The sequence below is a fragment of the Cervus canadensis genome, chromosome 23 (genome assembly GCF_019320065.1).
Source record: "Cervus canadensis isolate Bull #8, Minnesota chromosome 23, ASM1932006v1, whole genome shotgun sequence".
Lineage (NCBI taxonomy): Eukaryota > Metazoa > Chordata > Mammalia > Artiodactyla > Cervidae > Cervus > Cervus canadensis.
The window spans coordinates 20,775,062-20,799,207 of record NC_057408.1 but is presented as its reverse complement, the minus strand read 5'-3'; the positions used below and the strand labels follow the sequence as shown (position 1 = coordinate 20,799,207).

At 44.8% G+C, this 24,146-nt stretch overlaps 1 protein-coding gene across 3 annotated transcripts in view; it reads left to right on the top strand.

The window, feature by feature from the left end:
- Nucleotides 1-1,771: 1,771 nt before the first annotated feature.
- The window catches only part of ZNF407 (zinc finger protein 407), a 374,140-nt gene continuing 351,765 nt past the window's right edge, over nt 1,772-24,146 (top strand). The window contains exon 1 of one of the 3 annotated variants that reach the window (XM_043444134.1): nt 1,772-1,896. The gene's annotated coding sequence lies outside the window, so the exon portion shown is untranslated. Of the gene's footprint in view, nt 1,897-15,184; nt 15,444-23,478; nt 23,518-24,146 lie in introns of those variants that run through there. The other 2 variants (XM_043444136.1, XM_043444135.1) reach the window with 2 other exon arrangements.

Below are 24,146 nucleotides of genomic sequence, written 5' to 3'. Positions count from 1 at the left end.
AATGACTCATTTTATACATGAGGAAAATGAAGTCGACTTGACTTCTTGAAAGTCACTATATAATGTAAAGGTCCTGCCTGTCTCAGTAAAATAACGGATGATGGGGAAATGAAAAATAAACTCAGGTTTGATTACACTGCTTCAAGAAGGAAGAGGAATGTCAAATTCCCAAGGTAAGAAAAGAAAGGTAGCAAGATCAATCAGAACTCAAAATCAACAGAATGTCTACTCCACATGGAAAAATGTTAGCTACTGTAACTGTTGAGAAATTCATCACCTTGTCATCCAAAAGATGCATGGTGGACTGGAAAAGGCTGGCTGTAGGGTTTAGAGGCCAGTTCCACCATTACTAGCTGTGTGATCTTGGGAATAGTTGACTCTTCTAAACTGCAATTTCCTGTTGTGGGTGACAGACATGAGGCTTCATATAGATTACAAAAAGAATTTGACCAGATAATGTTTGTGAAAGATACTCTATAAGACAGTGTTTAAAAACGATTATCACCTGAATGTTCTGATTCAGAATCACTGATCTGGAACTGGCTTTGAGTTGATTTGGTTGAGAAGTTAAAATGTTAGTCCCTCAGTTGTGTCTCCCTCTTTGGGGCTGTAGCCCGCCAGGCTTCTCTGTCCATGGGCTTCTCCAGGCAAGAATACTGGAGTGGGCTGCCATTCCCTTCTCCAGGGATCGACCCCAGGTCTCCTGCATTGTAGGCAGAGTCTTTACCATCTGATCCGCCAGGCTGAGAAAGCCTATCATTGTAATACTATCCTGAAAAAATTCCACTTACTTAAAAATTATATAAAGCTGATTATTTAGGAAATTTCCTTCCCTATATCTTCGAGATAAGAGTCAAAACTCCTTAGCCAGCTCTGTCTTTACACTGACCCCAAGTGGGGCGGCACAGCTGCCCGCTCCTCTCTGAGCATCTTTGCCCGCGCACTTTTCAAGCTGCGGTCCTCCATCCGGACTTTTGAGTCTCCTGAGAAAAGGCTGTAAGCTTCAGGTCGCCCGAAGTTCCCCGAAAAGGGGTAGGAGGGGCGGTGTCTACTAGGCTCTGTCGTGCTGTGCTTCTTGCGCTGTGCTCTTCACGTTTATAAAAACGATTCGGCGGGGACATCTTCAACGCCCGAGGTGTCTTCGGTTTCTCTTGCCAAACCGTCCAACAACCACCTTTGGCAACTCTGCCTCCCCGTTAGTACCGGAATTCGGCCCGTGGCTCCGAGGATCCCTTTTTTTGAGGCGCTCTTCAGGTCTTCCTGAGTCCCTGGAGCCGCGCACGCGCCCGGCGCGGCAGAGAGACCCTGTCCCCACAAGACGAGCGCCGGGCAGCGCTCGGCCAGCTCGGGCCCAGGGCGGCGGCCTCCCCCGGGATCCGCGAAGGCGGGCGAACGGGGGTGGACTGGTGGGCACGGGGTCGGGAGGGCGGCGGACCGTCCGGCAGGAATCCAGTCGGGAAACCTCGCAAACCCCGCCTGGCCCTCCGGGTCGGACGCCGCCAGTCGTCCACCCTGATTGACCCGCGTCTCCCCTGGTTTGCAGCCGACCTCTAGGATTTTTCCGTTTTCCTCACTGGGGAGGGGGCGGGACTTCCTGTTCCATAGCCCAGTGACTTCCGGCAGGAGGCAACAGACGGAACGCGGGAGGCATACAGGCCCGCCAGCCCGTCGGGACAGGGAGGGAGGACTCGATGTGCCCTTCACTAACCCCGGTTCCAAGATCCGGGGTTCTGTCCAAGATGCCCGGCGCCCCGTCCCCGAAAGAGTCGTCCTGGTAGCCGCCGGAAGTGGGGAAGCGCCGAAGCCGGAAGTCCCGCCCCTTCCTCCCAGAGGGAAGACGGTGAGCCGGAGGAGTCAGTCAGAGGGGCGAGCGGGAGCGGCCCCGCCGGCAAACAGGTGAGCTACCCCCCGGCCTGGGCGGGGGGCGTGGGGGCGGGGGCCGTCCGACGTCTGCGCGGGGCCCAGAGGCTGGGGCCTGCGGGCCGGGGCGCGGACCGATGGGCGCCGGGCGCCCCGCCGCGGCCCTTCGCTCTGCCTCCGCCCCCCTCCCCCCGCCTCCGCCCCTCCCGGCTCGCCGGTCCCTCCCGGCGCCGCCCCGACGCCCCCGACACACGCCCGCAGCCCGCGCTGGGCTCTCCCCGCCGGGCCGGCTGTCAGCGCCAAGGCCGCGATCGCGCGCCCCCCGCCCGCGATCGGCGCTTCCCCTCGCCGGGCTGCTCCGCGGGGAAGCGCAGCACGCGCCGTGTGCCGGCCGCCTCCGGCCGCGCGCTCCCGGCCTCCCCGAGCCGCGCCGCCGCCGTTACGGACGCCGGGCGGGCGGAGCGCCGGAGGCCGCGGGACCCGGCCGCTCGGGTTCAAGCCGCCCGGCCCGGGACGTAGACCGCCCGGGCTGCCGGCCGCCACGGGTCCCGCCCGGTGCAGCCGGCGGGCGCGTCCTCCGTGCTCTCGTTCGCTCACCCGGGACCCAGCCGGGCGCCGCGGGCCGCAGCAGCGGCTGACCCCTGTCGGCTGCGCCGCGGTGTGAACGGCTGGAGTTGTTTTCCAGGGGAACTCTGCAACAGGACGCCTGGGCGGGGTGGGCACCCACGCGCACATGTGCGGGACTCCTTTATAGATGACGGTAGCCCTGGCGCCGATCGAGGGAGAACTTTACAGTTTGAGCCTCTGGAACTGGTCACCGCCTGCACCTGCCCTGCGTTGAAGTGTTAGTCCAGTGGGAAGACCGGACGTATATGATCAGAGCATCCTTAGGAACTCGTTTGACAGATACTCTGCTTTATTTAGCACAGCAGTTTTGTAGAGTAGGAATTATATTCTCTTCACCAACGGAGACCAAGATTAAATCTTGACCAAAGTTAACATCGGGGATTCCAATCTCAAATGTTTGTTACTCATTCTTTTTCAAGTTTGTGTTCAAGTCCTCAGTCACTAACTAGTGCCCGAGTCTGTGCGACTCCATGGACTGTAGCCCGCTAGGCTCCTCTCTGTCCATGGGATTCTCCAGGCAAGAATACTTCCCTCCTCCAGGGGATCTTCCCTACCCAGGGTTGGAACCCTGGTCGCCTGCCTGCACTGGCGGGCGGATTCTTTACCAAGGAGCCACCAGGGAAGCCTCCTTTTCAAGTTTGCTCCATGTGAAGTGACAGCCTCCTAGTGTCGCAGCTGGTGAACACTAGGGCAGGACTCTCCAGTAGCTTGTGTCTTCTGATGTGACATGTGAGACAGTTGTGATGATTGCGGACAGCGCAGTGCTACTGGTACCCCCCGCCCGTCTTTTTAAAAAAAAGTTTTTATTTTCGAATAATTTCAAATTTGCACAAAAACTACAAGATTGGACAGAGTTCCATTGTTGTTCAGCAAAGCACAGCTGACTTGACTTAAACACTTCCTGCTTCCTGTCAGACACCCTTCTAGGTGAAGGAGAGATGAACGTGTTGCCCGAGATGATTTCAGGGCCGGTCGTGGAGACAGATACAGAGATACAGTGCCTGCTGCTCAGTGCTGAAATGGAGCGCAGGCCCACAGTGGGAGTGGTGACTGCGGGGGTGCAGCGCTGAGAGCCTGCAGGGTGCAGCCTTGAGTGTGATCTCCAGGGTTAATGGGGGTTCCCTTGATTGATGGGACGTTTCCCCCAGCATTCATTCTAATGAGGTTTTATTAGAGGAGAGCTCTCTAGCCGTTATAAAACAGACTCTTCTAATCTGATTCTCCTCCCTCCCTCTCTGACAGTCAAAGAAGAGATCTGTTTCTCAGGTATCACAGGTTGTGAGAAGAATCCCGGTTTATAAATCCACGAATAGGAGGATAAATTAAAGCCGTGTCATAATGAAAATACCTAAGACCGATACCTTTTTTTATTTTGTGTTTCTCAAGAATGTTTATTACACGAATATTTTAAGAAATGAGAGTGGCACTTGGCTTGAAATGAAGGAGTATGTTTTACATATAAATCTTAAAAGGTATCGTAATTTACTGTGTGTGTTAGTCACAGTCGTGTCCAACTCTTGTGACCCCATGGACTGTAGTCTGCCAGGCCCCTCTATCCATGGGATTCTCTAGGCAAGAATTCTGGAGTGAGTTGCCATTCCCTTCTCCAGGGGATCTTCCTGACCCAGGGATTGAACCCAGGTCTATTCTTTACCATCTGAGCTACCTGGGAAGCCCAATGTAATTTATCAGTATATCAATTTTTGGTGGTAATATGATATATACATAATATATTATCATTTTAACCATTTTAAGTGTACAGTTCAGTGACATTAGGTACGTTTACATTGTGTAGCCATCATCACCATTTGCCTCCAGAACATTCTTATCTTCCCAAACTGAAACTTAAAAAGTGTACTTTTTAAAAATGAAATACAGCACAAAAGAGTCTTCCAATCAACAATTTTTCATTTTCCTAATTAATTTCCTTCTTCCAGGAAAGAATTATTGCATAATGTCCCACTTGTACAACATTTGCTTAGACCTTTGGTAATTACAACCCTCCTTGAATCCTTATACTGTTTAGTGGAATAGCAAGAGATAATAATAGGCATTATGATTTTGGTTTTGAGTTTCATAGAGCTTATTGAAATAGAAAACATACATATTGCTGACATAAGGTCACAATAATTTTAAATACACAAAAGGAGGAATAATATTCTTGGTCTCTGAAGGAATAGTGGGGTTATCATACCAAGGTCCGGGGTCACTTGGGATCAGGCTGATAGAAGCTTGGATCAGGACAGAGCCAAGTATGTGCAGTGTCTGATATAAACGGCAGATGTAGGAAAAATAAAGACAGAGTTTATATTTACCTTGGTATAGCTTAGGCCAGAGGTCTAGGAAACAAAACTTACTGTTATTCATGCTTGCTAAATGCTTCCTCCGATCTGTTCACACTCGTGAGAGGTCGCGGAGCACCCTTCTTAACTGTAAGGTGGTGTGTGAGTCCCATGCCGGAGACTTTGAGTGCCTTGTCGGCTTGTGCTGCTGTAACAGACACCGTGGCCTGGTAGCCGAGCCAGCGGACGTTTGTTTGTCACGGTTCTGGGGGCTGAGAAGTCCGAGATCCAGGTGCCAATTCCTGCTGAGGGCGCTCCCTGGCTAGCACGTGGCCACCTTCCTGCTCTGTTCTCATGTGGCAGAGCGAAAGCATGCTGGCCTTTCTTCCTCTTAGGAGGACACCAGTCCCGTCTTGGGAGCCTCGCCTTCATGACCTTACTAAGCCTACCTCCCAAAGGCCCCATCTCTAAGTACTGTCACATTGGGCATTAGGGCTTCAAACTATGAATTTGGGGTAGGGGTTGGGGGGCGGAAGTTACAACTCAGTCTGTAGTGAGGGTTTCCTGGAACTTTTGTTATTATATGGAACTCCTCCAAAACAGACTTGATATAGAACAAATAGAAAACTGTAAAATCAGAGTTTATATGACTTTCATTTAAGCAAAGTTTATGCAGCTTTATTTAAAATAATGAAAAATATGACTCAGAGACCAGATGATGAAAGGAAGAACTTTTGTTTCTTTTTGATGAAAAAGAAATATTGAGATGCTGTGGATCTTTTTTTCACTTTTGGGCTTCATAGAGTTGTAACATTTTAGAGGGCATAAGGACTGTGGAAGCGATATATTTCATTCCCTCATTGTCTGATGAGGAGGCTGAACCCCACAGAAGCTAAGTGACAAATCCATCTCAGAAATTAGTGGCAGAATAAGGATTAGAATCAGCCCTCCTGGTTTACAGGCCAGTCTTTCTGCTCTTTGAAGCATCAGTATTTCTCAAATTTAAGGAGTCACCTGGGGGGCTTATAAAAACATGGATGCTGGGCATCACCCAGGGGCTCTGATTCAGCAGGTGTGCCCAGGGGCTGGGAATTCTTACTTCCGACAGGTCCTGGCTGATGTTGAAGTTCCTGGCTTCGAGACCACACTTTGGGAACCTGGTCTCACGTGATGTTGCCTTTGATCTCTTGTAAGAGGAGAGCAAGTAAACCTGTGCAGGTTTCATCAGCCTCACCTTTCCCCTTGTATTCATTACAAACAGTAATGCACCAACATCATCTGATTAGGTGAAAATAAAAAGGACTAGACATGGAGTATTTCTAGAGTCATTTTGGCATTTTCAGGGGTAATTGTTGAAGATGATTCTAGTGGTCAGAGACACTTACTATTGAAAGGGATGCACTTCAGCTGTGAGAGCCCCCAGTCTTACCAACATTCACACCAAAAAGGGTGTCCAGACTGACTGCTGGATTGTCTGGGAGTAAAAAGTTACGTCCAGAAAAAAAAGAAAAAGTTATGTCCAGTGTCGTTTTTCTATGCTTTTCTGTTGGTGTACTAAAATGTTCTTTTCTTATATATCAAAATCTTATCAGGCCCAAACACAGGTTTTTTGCTTATAATAGATGTTAAAAAAAATCTAAATTGAATTAAAAAAGTAAAGGGGAAAATAAGGTATGTCATTTATCTGGAAAGTTACTCTGCTCTCTAGATTATCCCATTCATGGATTTTTATTGAATAATTGCCATTTATTCTGGTGAAGCCTTATTTGTAATAGCTGTTTGTTTTTTTATTTTAAGCACAGTTATTGGAATAGGTAGTATATTTTTATGTTAGAGTTAATGAGTGATCCCTGTACATTTTTATCTCTCATCTTAAATAATTTTTAAACCCTTTTTACTTTGAAATAATTTTGGAATTACAGAACCATTTCAAAAATAGTTCAGAGAGTTCTATAACCTTCTAGCCAGGTCCCTGATGTTAACATCTTATGTAACCAGAGCGTAGTTATTGAAACCAAGCTGTTGAGACAGTATTTGAGTTTTAGCTCTGATGTCCTTTTCCTGGTCCAGGATTCAGTCCAGGACCTCCTTTGCACATAGTTACCCTGTCTCCTGCAAGGAGATCCAGCCAGTCCATCCTAAAGGAAATCAGTCCTGAATATTCCTTGAAAGGACTGATGCTGAAGCTGAAACTCCAATACTTTGGCCACCTGATGTGAAGGGCTGACTCATTTTAAAAGACCCTAATTCTGGGAAAGATTGAAGGTGGGAGGAGAAGGGGACAACAGAGGTTGGATGGCATCACTGACTCAATGGACATGAGTTTGAATAAACTCCTGGAGTTGGTGATGGACAGGGAGGCCTGATGTGCTGCAGTCCGTGGGGTCAAAGAGTCGGACACGACTGAGCGACGATACTGAACTGAACTGATCATGTCTCCGCAGTCTCTTCCAATCTGTGACAGTTCCTTTTAGGTTTATATTCTTTGACTTTGATACTTCTGAAGAGTGGTGGTGGTGGTGGTGGTGTTCAGTCGATAAGTTGTGTCTGACTCTTTGTGACCTCGTGGACTGCAGCACGCCAGGCTTCCTTGTCCTTCATTATCTTCCGGAGTTTGCTCAAACTCATGTCCCTTGAGTCAGTGTTGCCATCCAACCATCTCATCCTCTGTTGTCCCCGTCTCCGCCTACCCTCAATCTTTCCCAGCATCAGGGTCTTTTCCAATGGGTTGGCTCTTTGCATCAGGCAGTCAAAGTGTTGGAGTTTCAGCTTCAGCATCAGTCCGTCCAATGAATATTCAGGACTGATTTCCTTTAGGAGGGACTGGTTTGATCTCCTTGCAGTCCAAGGGACTCTCAAGAGTCTTTTCCAACACCACAGTTTGAAAGCATCAATTCTCTGGCGCTTCTGAAGAGTACTGGTCAGTTCTGTTGTAGACTGTTAGTGAGTTTGAATTTGTGTCCTCTTCTTTCAGGATTAAGTCGAGGGTTTTGGGCAAGAATACCCCAGTGGTGACGTTTGCCATCAGTGCCTCACACTGGAGTGCACGTGATGTCGGGGTGTCTTATCAGTGGTGAATGTTACCTTTGACCTCTTGGTTGAGGTGATGTCTGACATTTTTCTGCTCTCAGGTTAAACATTTTCTCTTCATAATTTTTGACCCTGCTAATGACTGATTTTGGTGCATAAGTTTGAAATAAATGAACATCCCTTGTCAGAATCCTTTGAGGTTGATGTGAACTGTGGGAGATTTCTTGGGCGGCTTCGCTGCTGTTTGTTAGACTCGGACAGCAGGAGGTCACCAGCTATTGGCTCAGCGACTTGTCTGTGACCTCAGTCAGTGTTGTCTTGAACTGGCAATCGGGGAGGCTGTTTGTTGGAATTGTGTTGCTCTGGTTCTGCGATCTGTCTCAGGTGTGTTTTCTAGCGCACAGCCTTCCAGGATCGGCTGTGTTTCCTGGACTCCTCCTGGAGCACTGTCGTGGGAGCTGGATGGTCAGCGCGGCCTCACTGCTCCCCGTCTCCCGCTGCTCACCCCTGGCTGTCCCGGGGCGCTGGGGCGTGTGTACTCCTGGCTCATGAGACTGCTGGCTGTATTACACATCTCCACCTGTAACTTGGCTTTGCTTTCGAAATGTGTGTGCCTTTAGTGTCCCAGCCCGAGTCAGCTGGAAGATACATGCCTGGTTTGTCTCCTCCCCGGGCCTGGACGCTGCAAGGAGGCAGGGACAGACCTCTTTCTCTTTAACCAGTAACTCGCTTGGTACCTGACATAAAGAGGCACTCAATAAATACGTATGAGTAAAGGAATGTTATGTGTGCATTTTGTTAACTGTTTTTGTAAGTTCCCAGAATACTGTGAGCCTTTCCCCACGTCAGTGCAGCTCTGTAGTCTGCACAGAATTGCAGGGTGGGCGTGCCGCAACAGCTTCATCTTTAACCAGTGCCTGTCACTGGGTATTGGGTTGCTCCCGGTTCTTTCCGTTGCAAAGATGTCCATGGTACATATCCTTAACCACGTATTTTGTCCAGTTATTTCTTTAGGGTGAATTCTGTAGTCATTGGTAGCTCAGAGAAGATACACATTTGAAGGTTTCGGATCTATCAATTGTAAAATGACCCTCTAGAAAGGTTGTAAAGGTTTATATGCCAGCCAGTACAATTGAGAATTCATATTTTCCCACACTTTCCCCAATGCTTAACTCTCTCTTGCTCTTTCTTTTTTTTTTTTAAGAATAAGACGACATTGAGTTTTTTGGGGTATTTTTAAAAACATTTCATTTTTAATTGACCGATAATTGCTTTACGGAATTGTGTTGGTTTCTGCCAAATATCAACATGAATCAGCCATAGGTATGCCTATGTCCCCTCCCTCCCATCTGCCTTTTGGGGTTTTTAAGGATTCTGTCTGAAATATGGTGGCTGGGGATCATATTCTGACTAATTTGCTAAAACCTTCCAAGTTTTCCTGTTGACAATGTCCATTTTTTTGTTTGCCTCAATGAGAGATCAGTATAAACCTCAATAAAGTAGTGATTTAACACCTACCACTAGCTCACTTGGGGCACATTTGGTGTCTAGTAATTGTTGGCTGTGACTGTGGCCCTTGTCTAATTCATATCATTGACCAAAATCAGAGGCTTACAAATAGAGGGCAGAACTGTGAAACTTTCAGAAGACAGTGTAGGGCACTAGTTCTGTTAACTCTTTTAGAGGGAAGAGATTCTTAAACAAATCGTAGTAGGTCAGACCATAGAGGAAAAGATTGATGTTTGGCAACATTCGTATCAACAACTTTTGTTTATTGAAAGAAACCATCAATAAAGTAAACAGGAAAGTCACAAGTGAGAACAGCTCTTTTCAGTACATGACTGTGTGTGGTGCCCGGTTGTGTCTGACTCTTTGTGACCCCACGGGCTGTAGCCCGCCAGGCTCCTCTGTCCATGGAATTTTCCAGGCAAGAATACTGAAGTGGTTGCCACTTCCTTCTCTAGGGGATCTTCCTGACCCAGAGATCGAACTTGAATCTCCCGTGTCTCCTGCATTGCAGGCATATTCTTACCACTGAGCCACCAGGGAAGCCCAGTATCAACAGTTAGAGAAATACAAATTAGGGCCATGGGGTTGCAAAGAATCGGACACGACTGAGCCACTAACACACACCTGCCTTTATTATTCTAGCATATGATGATCTTGAAAGCAGGAAAAGTAATTGCGTTTTGTTTTTAATTCTAAGGATTGTATCTTCCATTTCATTAGGAAGTGGTCATATCATGCTGTAGGATTTAGGAAACCATTACTTCTTTGCTTAGGTTGCTAAGAAGGGCACTTTTGAGAAATCTGCCTTCCCCTATTTTTTTTTTTTCTTAACTTTGATAACTTTTTTTTGCAGTGTCATATGTATCCCATATTATGAGGACTGTTTTTTAAATAAACATTACTTATGCTGTAAACCTTAATTTAAGCCATCATGGTCTGACAGTTGCTTCTTGAAATGAGCAAGTATAGGAACAACAAAAAGATGGTTCTAGAAGACCTAAGTCAAATTACATGTCCTATGGAACCAAATAGCTCTACTATTTTTGTTTGATATTCAGAGTGCTGAAATTGTCTAAAACATGGGAACTGTCAAGCATTTGTAATTATGTAATGTCATCCTTTCTAGCAGAGCCAGCCCCTCACTAAGGAGCTGACAGCCCGCGAGAGTCCTTCCGTAGCGGGATGTCTGCATTTCAGACTCACGTAGCGCTTGTCGCAGGTCCCTGACGGGCATGTGGCGTGCAGGCCTCTTCAGATGGAGTTTAGGTGCTTCAGCTCTTCTCATTCCAGCTGTATTTTGCTAAAGTGAGACAATCTCAGTCCTGATTCTCAGTGCTTTTCAGTGTATTTGATGTTCACACTTCTCTTTTGTTTTCCCTTATATGATGGACATTCCCCCTTTTGTTAAAAAGCAAGGTAGTTTTAGATGAAAACAAGCAAGGTAATAAGAAACCTCCTTGGGAAAAGACATTGCTTAACACAGTTGGAGTAACACCAGTATGATCTTCCAGTGTAACCAAAGCCTAGCCTGCTTGTCAGTTACTAAATATAATGAAAACCATGAGTTTTAGACCTGCAACAAGCAACAAACCACTCCTTCCCAACTGTACAGTTCAGTTGTGAATTACTGTGAATTAGGGATCAGAATTTGATATATCGTTATTAGATCAGTTCTTACAGAATGAGGAATCACAGGTTTATAGGACCGTATAAAATTATAAAACTGTTAGAATTTAAACTAAGGTGTAATGTATGTCTAAAAATAGTCTGGAACATTCAGATCATTCAAGCAGAGGTGGTAGAAATTATAGTCTTTCAGAAAATGAGATTGAGTGGCTTTCATTGAGAATCTTCAGGGTCCATAATCTGGCTTCCCGTGGGGTGGTGTTTAAAGCCCTAGGATTTCAGGGTGGCAGATTGAGGCAGTGTTTGCTGAAAGCCACTTTTGGAATAATGTGTGGCAAGGTAGGCAAACGAGACTGGAATCTGGTGTGGGGGCCCTGTTGAGGGCAGTACATTTTTCTCCCTCCTGACTCGCCTTTTTTCTCTCCTCTCCACCTCAGCTCTGTCTGGTGAGTGTGCGTTAAGTATACAGGTTTTCTTGAGGTTAGGAGGACTTTTAGCCAGTGGGCCCAAACCTTCCCCATCAGAGTCAACCAGGGAGCTGTTTAAAACCACAGGTTTGGTCACCACCCCAGACATTAGAATCTCTCACGTGTAGGCCCAAAGGACTCATGTTTTGATGATTAGTTAAATTTGCCAATGATTGATATTGTCTGTATGTCTCTTTATTTTACAAATGTGGAACTAATGGCTCTAAGTATGCTCTTAAAGGGACAGCTGCATTTATCAAACCAGGTTTTGGAAAGTCTTATAAAGACCAAGCAACTGAACAACAGCAACAAATAAAGACCAAAAACCTTCATTAATGGTAGAATGACAAGTCGTGCAATAATTTTTGGATTGGTGGCAGAGATGGCTAGCTGTCCATGTAACTCAGGCCTTCCCTTCCACACGGGCCAGATGCACGGCCCCAGGGGACATTGTTCAGATTTTCTTGCAGCGAAGCAGGAATGAGTGGAAGTGGCAGATGCCACTTGGGGGCCAAGGCTTTTAAAGAGGCAATGCCCTGCCTCTCTGCTGCTTCTGTCAGTGGGATGCAGAGAATGGGTGAGCTCTGAGGCAGAGCATCGGGATGGAAAGTGCCAGGATCTCAGAGTCAGCCAGGAGCAGCCTGCCTGCTGACCTGCTTACCTGGAGCACCGGCCTGGGGAGTTACAGGAGCGAGATGTGAACCTGTGTGGGAGCCTGTTCAAGTCCATTTCTTACAGTGGTTATGGTATTGAGCCATGTCCACGTCTTAAAGCGGTTATGGTAGCAGGGTGCTAGCTTCTCATTAGGGTGATTCTAGCTGCTGTGTGTGTGCTGTGCTTCGTCACTCAGTCCTGTCCAACTCTGCAACCATGTGGATTGTAGCCCGCCAGGCTCCTCTGTCCATGGGATTCTCCAGACTGGAGTGGGTTGCCCTGCCCTCCTCCAAGGGAACCTTCCCAACCCAGGGATCAAACCCAGGTCTCCCACACTGCAGGCAGATTCTTTACCATCCAAACCACCAGGGAAGCCGCGGTACTCAAATCTAAAGGAAAGCTTTGAATATGTAGAAAATTAATATTTTGTAGTCCTTCTCCACATATTGGGTTGGCCAGAAGGTTCATTTGGGGTTTTCCACAAGATCTTACAGAAAATTTAAATGAACTCTTTGGCCAACCCAGTATATAATTCTCTTATTTAATTCTCAGAATGTTTAATTCTCAGTATATAGAGTTAGGACATTTCGTTGGCCACAGTGTTTTCTGAGAGGTGTCATCGAGGTGCCAGTGCTCATGTGTGAAAACTAGTGAGTGAGGCCGCCTCTCAAGGCTTGCCAGTGGTGGGGCAGGGACTGACCTCTCTTATTTACCCTGATTTACTGACACATTTAGAGCAGAGAACTCTTAACTATTTTAATTGATTTCTTAGGATATAATTAAAAAAATAGTAAGTGAGTAAGATATATGTAAGCAGAGTTTTCCATACTTTAGTTGTTTTTCATTGTTTTTGCTATATTTTATGCCATAGTATTTTACCTAATTTTATTTTTAATTTTTTCAAACTTAGCCTTGCCATAAGAAGTAACACAGGTGGAGTCATAGGCTAGTATCTCATTTTTTTCTTAAAACACTTGCTAAAAACACATACTTATTTAAAAATCCTTCTTGTGCTATGTAACTTTATTGAAGGCCACTGCTGTATTTCTGTCATACTTGGGATATACTGTCCACGTGACGAGTGTGCTTAATCCACAAGGTTCTGACGGAAGGGAAGGCACTCAGCTGGGCAGGCCTGTGTGTCTGGTGGGGCTTTGGGACAGCGTTTTCCTGTTCACACCATAGACTGCTATCAGTACCCTCTTTGCTACTGGAAGTAGGCATTAGTGTCTTTAAATCTAGCCCTGTTAGAAAGTCAGTTCCACAAAATAGAAAGCCCAGAGATAAATCCACGTACCTATGGGCACCTTATCTTCGACAAAGGAGGCAAGAATATACAGTGGAGAAAAGACAATCTCTTTAACAAGTGGTGCTGGGAAAACTGGTCAACCACTTGTAAAAGAATGAAACTAGAACACTTTCTAACACCATATACAAAAATAAACTCAAAAAGGATTAAAGATCTAAATGTAAGACCAGAAACTATAAAACTCCTAGAGGAGAACATAGGCAAAACACTCTCCGACATAAATCACAGCAAGATCCTCTATGACCCACCTCCCAGAATATTGGAAATAAAAGCAAAAATAAACAAATGGGACCTAATGAAACTTAAAAGCTTTTGCACAACAAAGGAAACTATAAGCAAGGTGAAAAGACAGCCCAGATTGGGAGAAAATAATAGCAAATGAAGCAACAGACAAAGGATTGATCTCAAAAATATACAAGCAACTCTTGAAGCTCAATTCCAGAAAAATAAATGACCCAATCAAAAAATGGGCCAAAGAACTAAACAGACATTTCTCCAAAGAAGACATACAGATGGCTAACAAACACATGAAAAGATGCTCAACATCACTCATTATCAGAGAAATGCAAATCAAAACCACAATGAGGTACCATTACACGCCAGTCAGGATGGCTGCTATCCAAAAGTCTACAAGCAATAAATGCTGGAGAGGGTGTGGAGAAAAGGGAACCCTCTTACACTGTTGGTGGGAATGCAAACTAGTACAGCCGCTATGGAGAACAGTGTGGAGATTTCTTAAAAAACTGGAAATAGAACTGCCATATGACCCAGCAATCCCACTTCTGGGCGTACACACTGAGGAAACCAGATCTGAAAGAGACACGTGCACCCCAATGTTCATCGCAGCACTGTTTATAATAGCCAGGACATGGAAGCAACCTAGATGCCCATCAGCAGATGAATGGATAAGGAAGCTGTTGGTACATATACACCATGGAATATTACTCAGCCATTAAAAGAATTCATTTGAATCAGTTCTAATGAGATGGATGAAACTGGAGCCCATTATACAGAGTGAAGTAAGCCAGAAAGTTAAACACCAATACATAACTAACGCATATATATGGAATTTAGAAAGATGGTAAGATAACCCTATATGCAAGACAGAAAAAGAGACACAGATGTATAGAACAGACTTTTGGACTCTATGGGAGAAGGCGAGGGTGGGATGATCTGAGAGAACAGCATCGAAACATGTATATTATCAAGTGTGAAACAGATCACCAGCCCAGGCTAGATGCATGAGACAAGTGCTCAGGGCTGGTGCACTGGAATGACCCAGAGGGATGGGATGGGGAGGGAGGTGGGAGGGGGTTTCAGGATGGGGAACACATGTAAATCCATGGCTGATTCATGTCAGTGTATGGCAAAAACCACTACAATATTGTAAAGTAATTAGCCTCCAACTAATAAAAATAAATGGGAAAAAAAAAAAAAAGTCAGTTCCAGAAACCTTGGTTCCAATTTAAGGGAGAATCCTATTCGTCTAGAACCATTCTCTGTACCAAAACCTGTATCAGTCAGGGTTTTCTAGAGAAAGAGAACCAATAGGATGTATGCATGCTGTGTGCTAAGTCACTTTCAGTCATGTCCGACCCTTTGTGACCCCATGGACTGTAGCCCACCAGGGTCCTCTGACCATAGAATTTCCCAGGCAGAAATACTGGAGTGGGTTGCCTTGCCCTTCTCCAGGGGATCTTCCTGACCCAGGGATCGAACCCACGTCTCTTACATCTCCTGCATTGGCAGGTGGGTTCTTTACCACTAGCGCCACCTCAGAAGCCTGATAGGATATATACAGATACATATCAGAGGGTATTTTTTTTTTTTTTTGTAGGTGTTGGTCAGTGTGGATATCCAGGCTTGGAAGTGCCATAATCTCTCTGTAGCATGGAGAAACAGGAAAGCTGGTGACAATTCAGTCTGAGTTTGATGGCTCAAAAACCATGAGCGCTGATGTCAGAGGAGAAGGTGGATGTCCTAACTCAGGGAGAAAAAGCAGATTTGCCCTCTGTCCACTTCTCCATCATTCTGTTCTACTCCAGCCCTCAGTGGGTTGGGCACTGTCAACCCACACTGGTGAGGGGAGGTCTTCTTTATTCAGTCTGCTGTTCAAATGCTTGTCTCTTCCAGAAACATCCTCCCAGATGTACCTGGAAGGAATATCTTACCAGCTATCTGTGCAGCCCGTACATTTGGTCAGCTGACCCAGGATGCCCTTAATGGCACGTTTTCCTGCCACCGGAGGATCCAGTCTGAGAACACATATCACATTTCGTTGTCATGTCTGTGTGTGTGCCCAGTCGTGTCTGAGCCCATGGACTGTAGCCTGCCAGGCTTTTCTGTCCATGGAATTTTCCAGGCAAGAATACTGGAGTGGGTTGCCACATGTCTCCGCAGCCTCCTGTAATCTGGAACGCTTCCACAGTCTGTCTTTGTCTGTGATGACACTGACGTTTGTGAAGAATGCAGTCCTCCCCACTTGTTTTTTTCATCTTCGAATAACGCATTCCTCGCTCCGTGTTGTCCGCTGTCTCGCCTCGGTTAGCTGCAGGTTCGCCGTTTTCCGCTGCAGTGAGCACAGGCGTCCTGCCCTCCTCAGGGTGCTTGTCTGCGGGCAGCCCATGTCCACCTTCACCTCGGAGGTTACTTTTGATCTCCCCTGCAAGATGTAGCTGGTATAGCCACTGTGCAGTTACTCAATTTGTCATCTTCCCTTGCAGCAAATAAGCAGTGTAGGGAGATGGTTTAACGCCACTCAGATATTCTGCATATCAAAATTACCCCCCTGGACTTGGCATCCATCTTGCCTGATACAGTTTTTGTCAAATGATTTTCTGTCCCCTGCACTCTGTCCACGTTTACCAGCTGGTCCTCAGCATTGCTCTAAACAGAGCCGTGCCTTTGCCCTGTCAGTCCATCCGTTTGTCTGTCTGCTTGCCTCTGTCTCCAGTCATCAACATGGACTTCTTCACTCCTACATTTAACGGTACTTAATTGTCGTGTACCTACGGTGCCTCAGGCCTGGACCCCGCCGGCCCTCAGGAGCCCAGGGTCTATTCAGTGGGGATGGAACGGGAGCCAAGATGTGGGTGCCGCCTGTGCTGGTTGTTACCGGGCCGCCGTCTCCTTTCTGAGTTTAGTGGGCAGTCCAGTGGCCACAGGGAGATTTCTTGGTATCCCTGGGTGTTTGACTAAGATTAGACCCCAAACATCTCTGGTTTTTGCAAGTCACCCCCTAACCTTCCTTTTATTTGTGGTATTTTGATTCTCAGTTTAGTCCAAGAACCACAATCATAAATGTATTTCTACCTGAGGGCTTGCTCTTCCTTTCTTGAGAGGAATCATCATTTTCCATTATTTAACCATGTGTAGGGACTTTTTTAAAGCTTCCCCCATAGTCTTCCTCCCAAAGTAATATATGTAGGAAAGCATATAGAAAAAAGCCAGGAAGAAGAAGGAAAAATTACCTGTAATTTCACTATCCAGTGTGAGTGTGTGGGAAACTATTAACCTTATTAGATAAATAGCCTTGATTAGAATTATATCCATTTTAAAAATTTAATACTGACATTTTCTCTTTTCTAAATATACTTTCTTAACACTCAGGTCTTTGGTACCTAATAATTTATATTCCAGCTATCGGGAGGCATGATAATTTTATATCATGTGTTAGCTTATTGACAGTTGGAATTAATGTTTTCCAGATTTCTTCCAAAATTAGTAGTTTTTGTCTTTTTTTCCCTGGCAGTTCTTTGATTAGTCACTGTATTAATTCATCTCTTCTCAGTGGACCTTGATGAATCTTAAGCAAGATCAGTGTAGAATGTGTTTTAGCTGTTTTTAAAGTTTGTTTTCTTTCATATTTGTATTTTGGAAGTAGCCTTTCTCTTCATATTTTTCCTGCTGGAATGAAAAACAGTTTCATTCTTTTTCTTCTTGTTGAGTGGTCACCAGTTTTTTACTATCAGTGAGAGATTTTTCTCATGGAATGTAGAAATCTTACATGGAATGAGGAAACTAGGGCTCAGAAAAGTTAAATATTTGCCATGTGTCCTGCAGTGTGTTGTTGGAATACTTGGGCCACCTCACTTTTTTTTTTCTTTTTTTACTGGAATTTTACATTTTCAGTGTCAGTCTATTGTGTTTCTTTAATTTTTTCCTCCTACTTGTCTTCCCTTCCTCAGCATTCGTATGCTATGTGCTTTATTCTTTTGCCTTTTGAATAATATGAAAGGAAAATTTAGTAAAGTGTACTAACTTTTATTATAGAATGCTTTTCTTTATGGCTGCATTATAAATTCTTGAAAATAAAGGGTCTAATGGAAACACTTAATGAGGAAGTAGGGGCTCTGTCACATGTACCCACTCCCCCCTTTTTAGTGAATAGACCGTTTAAACTAAATTAAGTAAAGGATATAAATTCTGTTGTTTCAGTTTTAATATTTCATGACTGATTTTATAGATGAAATTATATTTTACAATAAATAGGAAGAAGAATTTATACAGCCTGTTCTATTTGATGTGAAACAGCAAATCCCATTTCTCTGTAGCTGTAAAGAAAATTCATTATAATGTCTTTAGTTGTAAGAGATGGTTTCATTGTGATTAGTTACATTGATAATAAAACAACCTTTTCAAATGGCATGGGATACAAGTGATTCTGTGTGTCTGCTTTTAGTGGCATTGAATTGTTTCATTTTCTACTTTACTCATAGAAGCTTCATTCTCTTTACTGTTTTTCTATTCCAGTAACAATTTCCTTTCTTAAAAAATCAAAACAATTAGAAATACTAGTGAAAGATTTATAAGAGATATATTAAATTTTAACTTTCCAGATGAAATCTTTCATGCAACAAAAGGTACATTGGTTAGAGATGGTTGATGTAAGATAGTCATAAAATTAACTATTACTAGATCAATTAACGTATTTGGAAAATAGTACTTGACGTGTAGGAAGATTTTAAAAAAAGAAATAGCCAGGTAGGAAGGCTGAGCTAATTTTATAGTTTATTTTTGTCCTGTGATTTGTTTTTTGTTGGTATTAATACATCTTCATGAGCAGTGTTGGAAAGGTGCCTGTCTTTGCTAATGAAAGGGATGATGATCTACTTATTCTGCCTCTTGGTATGACTTTTTAGTGATTGTTTTATGCAATCAAAACTTAAGAAATATTCTGTTTTTTAATTTGCACACAGAATCAGATGTTTGAAACAGACCATGCTTCCCTGGTGGCTCAGATGGTAAAGAATCTGCCTGCAGTGCAGGAGACCCAGGTTCAATCCCTGGGTCGGGAAGATCCCCAGGAGAAGGGAATGGCCACCCATTCCAGTATTCATGCCTGGAGAATCCCTTGGACAGAGGGGCTGCAGGGCTACAATCCGTGGGGTCACGAAGAGTCAGACATAATTGAGGACTAACACTTTCACTTTCACCCTGGAATAGAAACAGTATTCTTCTCTGACTTGAGTGAGAACTTTTTCTCCGTCTGATATTTTACCCTGTGCTGACCTTTGGGCTCAGGAGCACATAGCTCGGGCCTGCCTGTCTTCAGTGTGTCTTTGGACCTCCTGGGAAGGTTCTCTTTAGGATTAAGCTCGACATGCGTGTGAGATGCTTTGGAGGCGAAGCTTAATCAGGCACAGGTCTTGTGATCAGAGACTCCGGCAACTCCTGAGCTCAGATGCGTCCTGCTAGTGGGAGGTGAGGGAGTTACCTGTCTCCGGGCCCAGAAGGATTGTGACGTGCCTAGCCTCGATGACCTGTGGCTCTCCATGTGTTTACTACATGGGCCACCTCAGCAGGTTGGGGGAATGTTAGATTGTGGGCTGCTATCATCCCGAGCCCAGCTGGCAAGGAGCTCCTGGTTACCGTTAGCTCTGAGGCAGGTCTGTGGTCCAAATAGTTCTAGGGGCCTCTGAGAATGAAAACCGTCATCTAACACGAGCAGGTCTTTCGGGAAGTTTAACTTTTCTTTTATTCTATACAAATTAAATGTAAAACTCTCTCTACCTCATCTCTTTAGTAACTCTTGATTTTATTACACTGCTTTTTCATTGTAATGATCAATGATCTGATTCTGGTAGTGGGAGAGGCATGAATGTAAATGTCACTGTCTTAAGTTCTAAAATCTTCTTACACATGTTTGACAGGAATTCTGGTCTTGATATGCATTTCAAAGTGTAATTCTCTTAACATTTGTTGACCTCCTCCTGTGTAGTAGCTTAATACTCTCATGTTAATACAGAAGATTCCTGTTAAAGGTTGGAGCATAGAGAAAAGGAAATTATGTATAAAATATATATACAGGAGGTGGTGCACTTGAGCTGTGTCTATTCCTGACAAGGTGGGAGAGAGAGAAAGGGCATTATACTAGTTGTTTAGTTGCTAAGTCGTGTCCGACTTTTTTGCGATGCTGTGGGGACTGTAGCCTGCCAGGCTCCTCTGTCCATGGGATTTCCCAGTAGTATAGTGCCCTGAAGCAAATTACGTCAAAATCTTGGGGCTTAAAGTGAGTGTCTGTCCGTCAGGGGTTTCAGAGTGGGCTCACCTGGGGCTTCTGCTTCTGCAGTCAGTCATCTGAAGGCTCACCTGGGGCTGGAGGAGCCTCTTCCGGATGGACAGCTCACTTGCTTGCTGTCGGCAGTTGCTCCTTCTGGCTCTGGGTAGGAGGCTTCAGTTCCTCTCCACCCCCCACCCCCAAGCATCCCCAGCTTCGGCTGCAGGGTGTATGCTCGGCAGGGCTCCTGCTCCCCCAGACGGAGGGCAAGGAGGGAGCAAGCCACAGGCATGGGGCCTCCTAGGAGGTGAACACCCTCACTTCCACTCCGCTCTGTCCCTTCCCAGCAGGTCAGCAGGGCCAGGCCACACCAACGGGAGGGGATTAGCTCCACCCTTTAAGGAGTGTCAGAGGATTTTGTGCACTCATTTTAAAACACCACATGAATTTATCTGATTGGGGACAGGTACAAATGTATGAACATAACTGAGGAAATCCTTGCAGCCAGTTGTTGGACAGTGAAGAGGTGGGTGTTATCATCGGACCCAGGCGTTCATGTTTTGGTCCAATTGTGAATAAACCACAACTATATTACACACCTATTTGTGGTAAACTGCCTCCAGTGTTATGTAGTAAATGGTTTTTAGGGTGTAAGTTATACTCTTTTCTCATGGAAGATGTTATTCAACTTGTAAGCATTTTCATAGAAAGTGATATTTCTGTCAGCATCAGATAGTTTATTTTGTGGTCTCAGAAATTGATGAATGGCAACTAATGCTTCTGAGTTTCTCGTTAACAGACAACACCTGGACGTGGTGGTACTGTATTAAGTTAGTGATAGTCTAGTGGTAAGAGACGTGTTTTCAGTAAAAAGTGCAGTAGACAATGGTAGGTTCAGGAAGAGATCTGAGTAGCCCACTGATTTCCCTTTGTTCTCGCTCAGCCGTCACCGTCGCACGTGGAGCAGGCTTGCGGGCCGCTTTACGTGCCCTGCCTTGTCCTTCCAGGCCTGAAGACAAAGGGGGAGAGACTCGGGGGAGTTTCTGTGAGTGCCTGCCTGCCACACGCACGTCCCCACTGTGCCTGTGCCTCTGGCCTGCTGCCGGTGCGTGGCAACCTCCCGGCAGCCCTTGGGTCGGTCCAGGAAGGATGGGGTGGGACGGCCCGGGTGGGCACAGAGCACGGCCTTCTCTTGGGGGCGGCCTCACCCTGCTAGTGGGGAGCTTGCGCGAGTGTGGGCCAGACCGCCCTGGGAGAGGGGCGGATGGCAGGAACCGGTCAGGGTGCGGCCAGTGAAAGTGGAACCGAAGGGGAAAACTTCATGCGTGCTGCCCACAGTAAAGCGAGCGTATGAAGTGGTCCAATAACCGGTCATGTTTCTCTACTAGTTTCTGAAACACTTTTTTAAAAATGCTGAAAATAGTTCCTCTGAGAAATGGCCACCAGGTGTCATCAGAAGGCTGCTATTGATTTGTTTTATTGTTATTAAAAAGTGTATGAATGTTTTGGTTTTTTTGCTGCATCTTTTTTTTTTTCTTTTTAAACCTCAGCAGAGAGTATTTCAGTTAATAGTAGGGATTTTCTTTAGGGATAGCTTCCATGTGAGTTAATAATTTTTTATAGGTAAAATTGAAGATCATGGCATTCAGTTCAATTCAGTCGCTCAATCGTGTCTGACTCTTTGCGACCCCATGGACTGCAGCACACCAGGCCTCCCTGTCCATCACCAACTCCCGGAGTTTGCTCGAACTCATGTCCATTGAGTCGGTGATACCATCCAACCGTCTCATCCTCTGTGGTCCCTTTCTCCCCCCGCCTTCAATCTTTCCCAGCATCAGGATCTTTTCCAATGAGTTAGTTTTTCACATCAGGTGGGCAAAGTATTGGAGTTTCAGCTTCAGCATGAGTCCTTCCAATAAATATTCAGGACTGATTTCCTTTAGGATGGACTGGTTGGATCTCCTTGCAGTCCAAGGGACTCTCAAGAGTCTTCTCTAACACCACAGTTCAAAAGCATCAATTCTTTGGTGCTCAGTTTCCTTTGTAACTAACTGTCACATTCATACATGACAACTGGAAAAACCATAGCTTTGACTGGATGGACCTTTGTTGGCAAAGTAATGTCTCTGCTTTTTAATATGCTATCTAGGTTGGTCATAACTTTTCTTCCAGGGATCACTCTTTGAAGGTCACTATATACATATGTATATATGTATGTATGTATATAGGTAAAATTGAAGATAACTTTATTTTTTTTTAGTTAAGGAACAACCACTATCTGAGAATTTGAGTGAGAGTAGAAACTATAAATGGAATTGCATATTTGAAAATCTGGCAGAGTGAGGATGTGTGGTGTGTTGAATAGTAATTGATCAATTTGTATAGGAACCATCTGCTTTGAGAAGATTTGGCTTAATAATACATCTCATTAGTTTAGTCTAAATTCCCACTAAGTCTGCTGAATTTTGGAATCTTACTGTGGGAGGAAACGGGAGGCTCACGGTCTTCTCCAGTGAGCACAGGGACTAGGACTTCGATAGAAAACAGGGATCCTGCCTTGAGTGATGACCTGCCTGGTCTGTTGTTTTGCTTTGTTCACAGAGGGTTGAAGTACTTTCTGACACATGGTCGACTTCAGTAAGTCTTGAGCAAATGAATTCAGCCTATCTCCAGAAACGAGTCCTTGAACTTTCCCAAGGGTGGGTTTTGAGTTCTGCTATAATAAACTAATAATCTTTCTGATGAAAGATTTTCTTTTTAAATTTATATGTGTGTAAGCTTCCTCATTTCCATTCAGTCTTCTGTCGATCACTCTAAGAGACTTACTTTGGACAGCATCCCAGTTCAGGCCCTATAACTCAAAACAATTAGAATGCTCTCGCTCTGCCTCTAGACTTTCTCTCCCTATGATATGTCCTGTATACTGAAAACCGAATCTTCCTGAAGCAGTGCTGCATTTTGGTGACTCCTCGCCGACACTGCTGAATGAATTCCAGCTGCTAATTCAGAGCCTCCTGTGATGTGGTGGATGGTCCTCTGCCTGGGTTTTCAGTTGCCCCGCAGTGGAAAGCCAGAGTGGCAGCTGTCTGCACTGCTGCCTGTCTTGCATGCTCATCTGGTGTGTTCTGTGGCTTTGCTAATTCCTTTTTTCTCCTTACAGTGTTTTAACTGCTCCTACCTGCCCCCTCCAGAAAAGAAAAACAAAAAAGTTTTGTTTCTTTGGGGTTTAGCTCTAATGATGTTTCTGGTCTTTATCCAAATAGTCTACTTGGCAGTAGGACTGCTTGCCTGTTTGTCCTGCTGTAGTTCTTAGTTTATGTCACACACGTGATCCCATGTGGCCTTGTATCAGAGTTCTTTTCCACATGTGTCACATGGCTCCTAGTAGAATATGAGCCTGCTGAGGGGAAAGGATGTGTTTTGTATCATTAGAGTTCCTTTCACACTAAGTGTCTATTTGTTGAATGTTTGTTATTGTTTCTTGTATAATGAGATGCTGAATTCTTTCATTAATTTTCAAAGCCATTTGGGAAATAGCAAATAATGAAACATTTTCTCTTTTTGTTCTAGAATTTTTGGAGCCATTATATAGAAGATAACAGAGCCTCATTATTTTGCTTCTGCATATTAATATTCTTTCATCTCCAAAAACGTGTGAGTCAGGTGCCCTCTATGGAACATTGACTCTGAATAGACATACGTGTGTTTGGTGCATGTGTGTTCTGTGCACATATGCCTGTGAGTGTCTGTCGTGAAGGTATAGCTGTGGGCCACAGCGGTCTTGGAAGAGGAGGAAAGGAAAGGACTCACTGAAAGGAATTCATGTCATTTTAGGCTATGTGTTAAAAAGGTTTTTAAAAATAACTCTTGTTGTGGACACTTCCAAGCATATACGTGTGCAAACACATAGAAAATGGATAGGGTGTCAGTGTCACTCAGCTTTTAGCATGTCGGTACATAGCCTTCGCTAGGCCCCTTTCCCAGACTATTGTGAAAGACATCTCAGACAATTTTCATTTCATCAATAAACACTTAGGAGACACTTCTTATTTCATAATGAGCTATTTGTTCATTCTAAAACCTTCTATGTACTTGGCATTGTTCTTGACTCTTGGGACATGTGAGCAGATAAAATAAAGCAGGCCTTTACCTTCTAGCTCAGGAGATAGAAAGAAAGCTAGACACATAAATAGCCAGAACGAGAAAAAAAATTATTTTATCAAAATTTAAAGCTTCTGCTTATCAAAAAATAACATTTATGAAATGGAAAGGGAGAAAATATT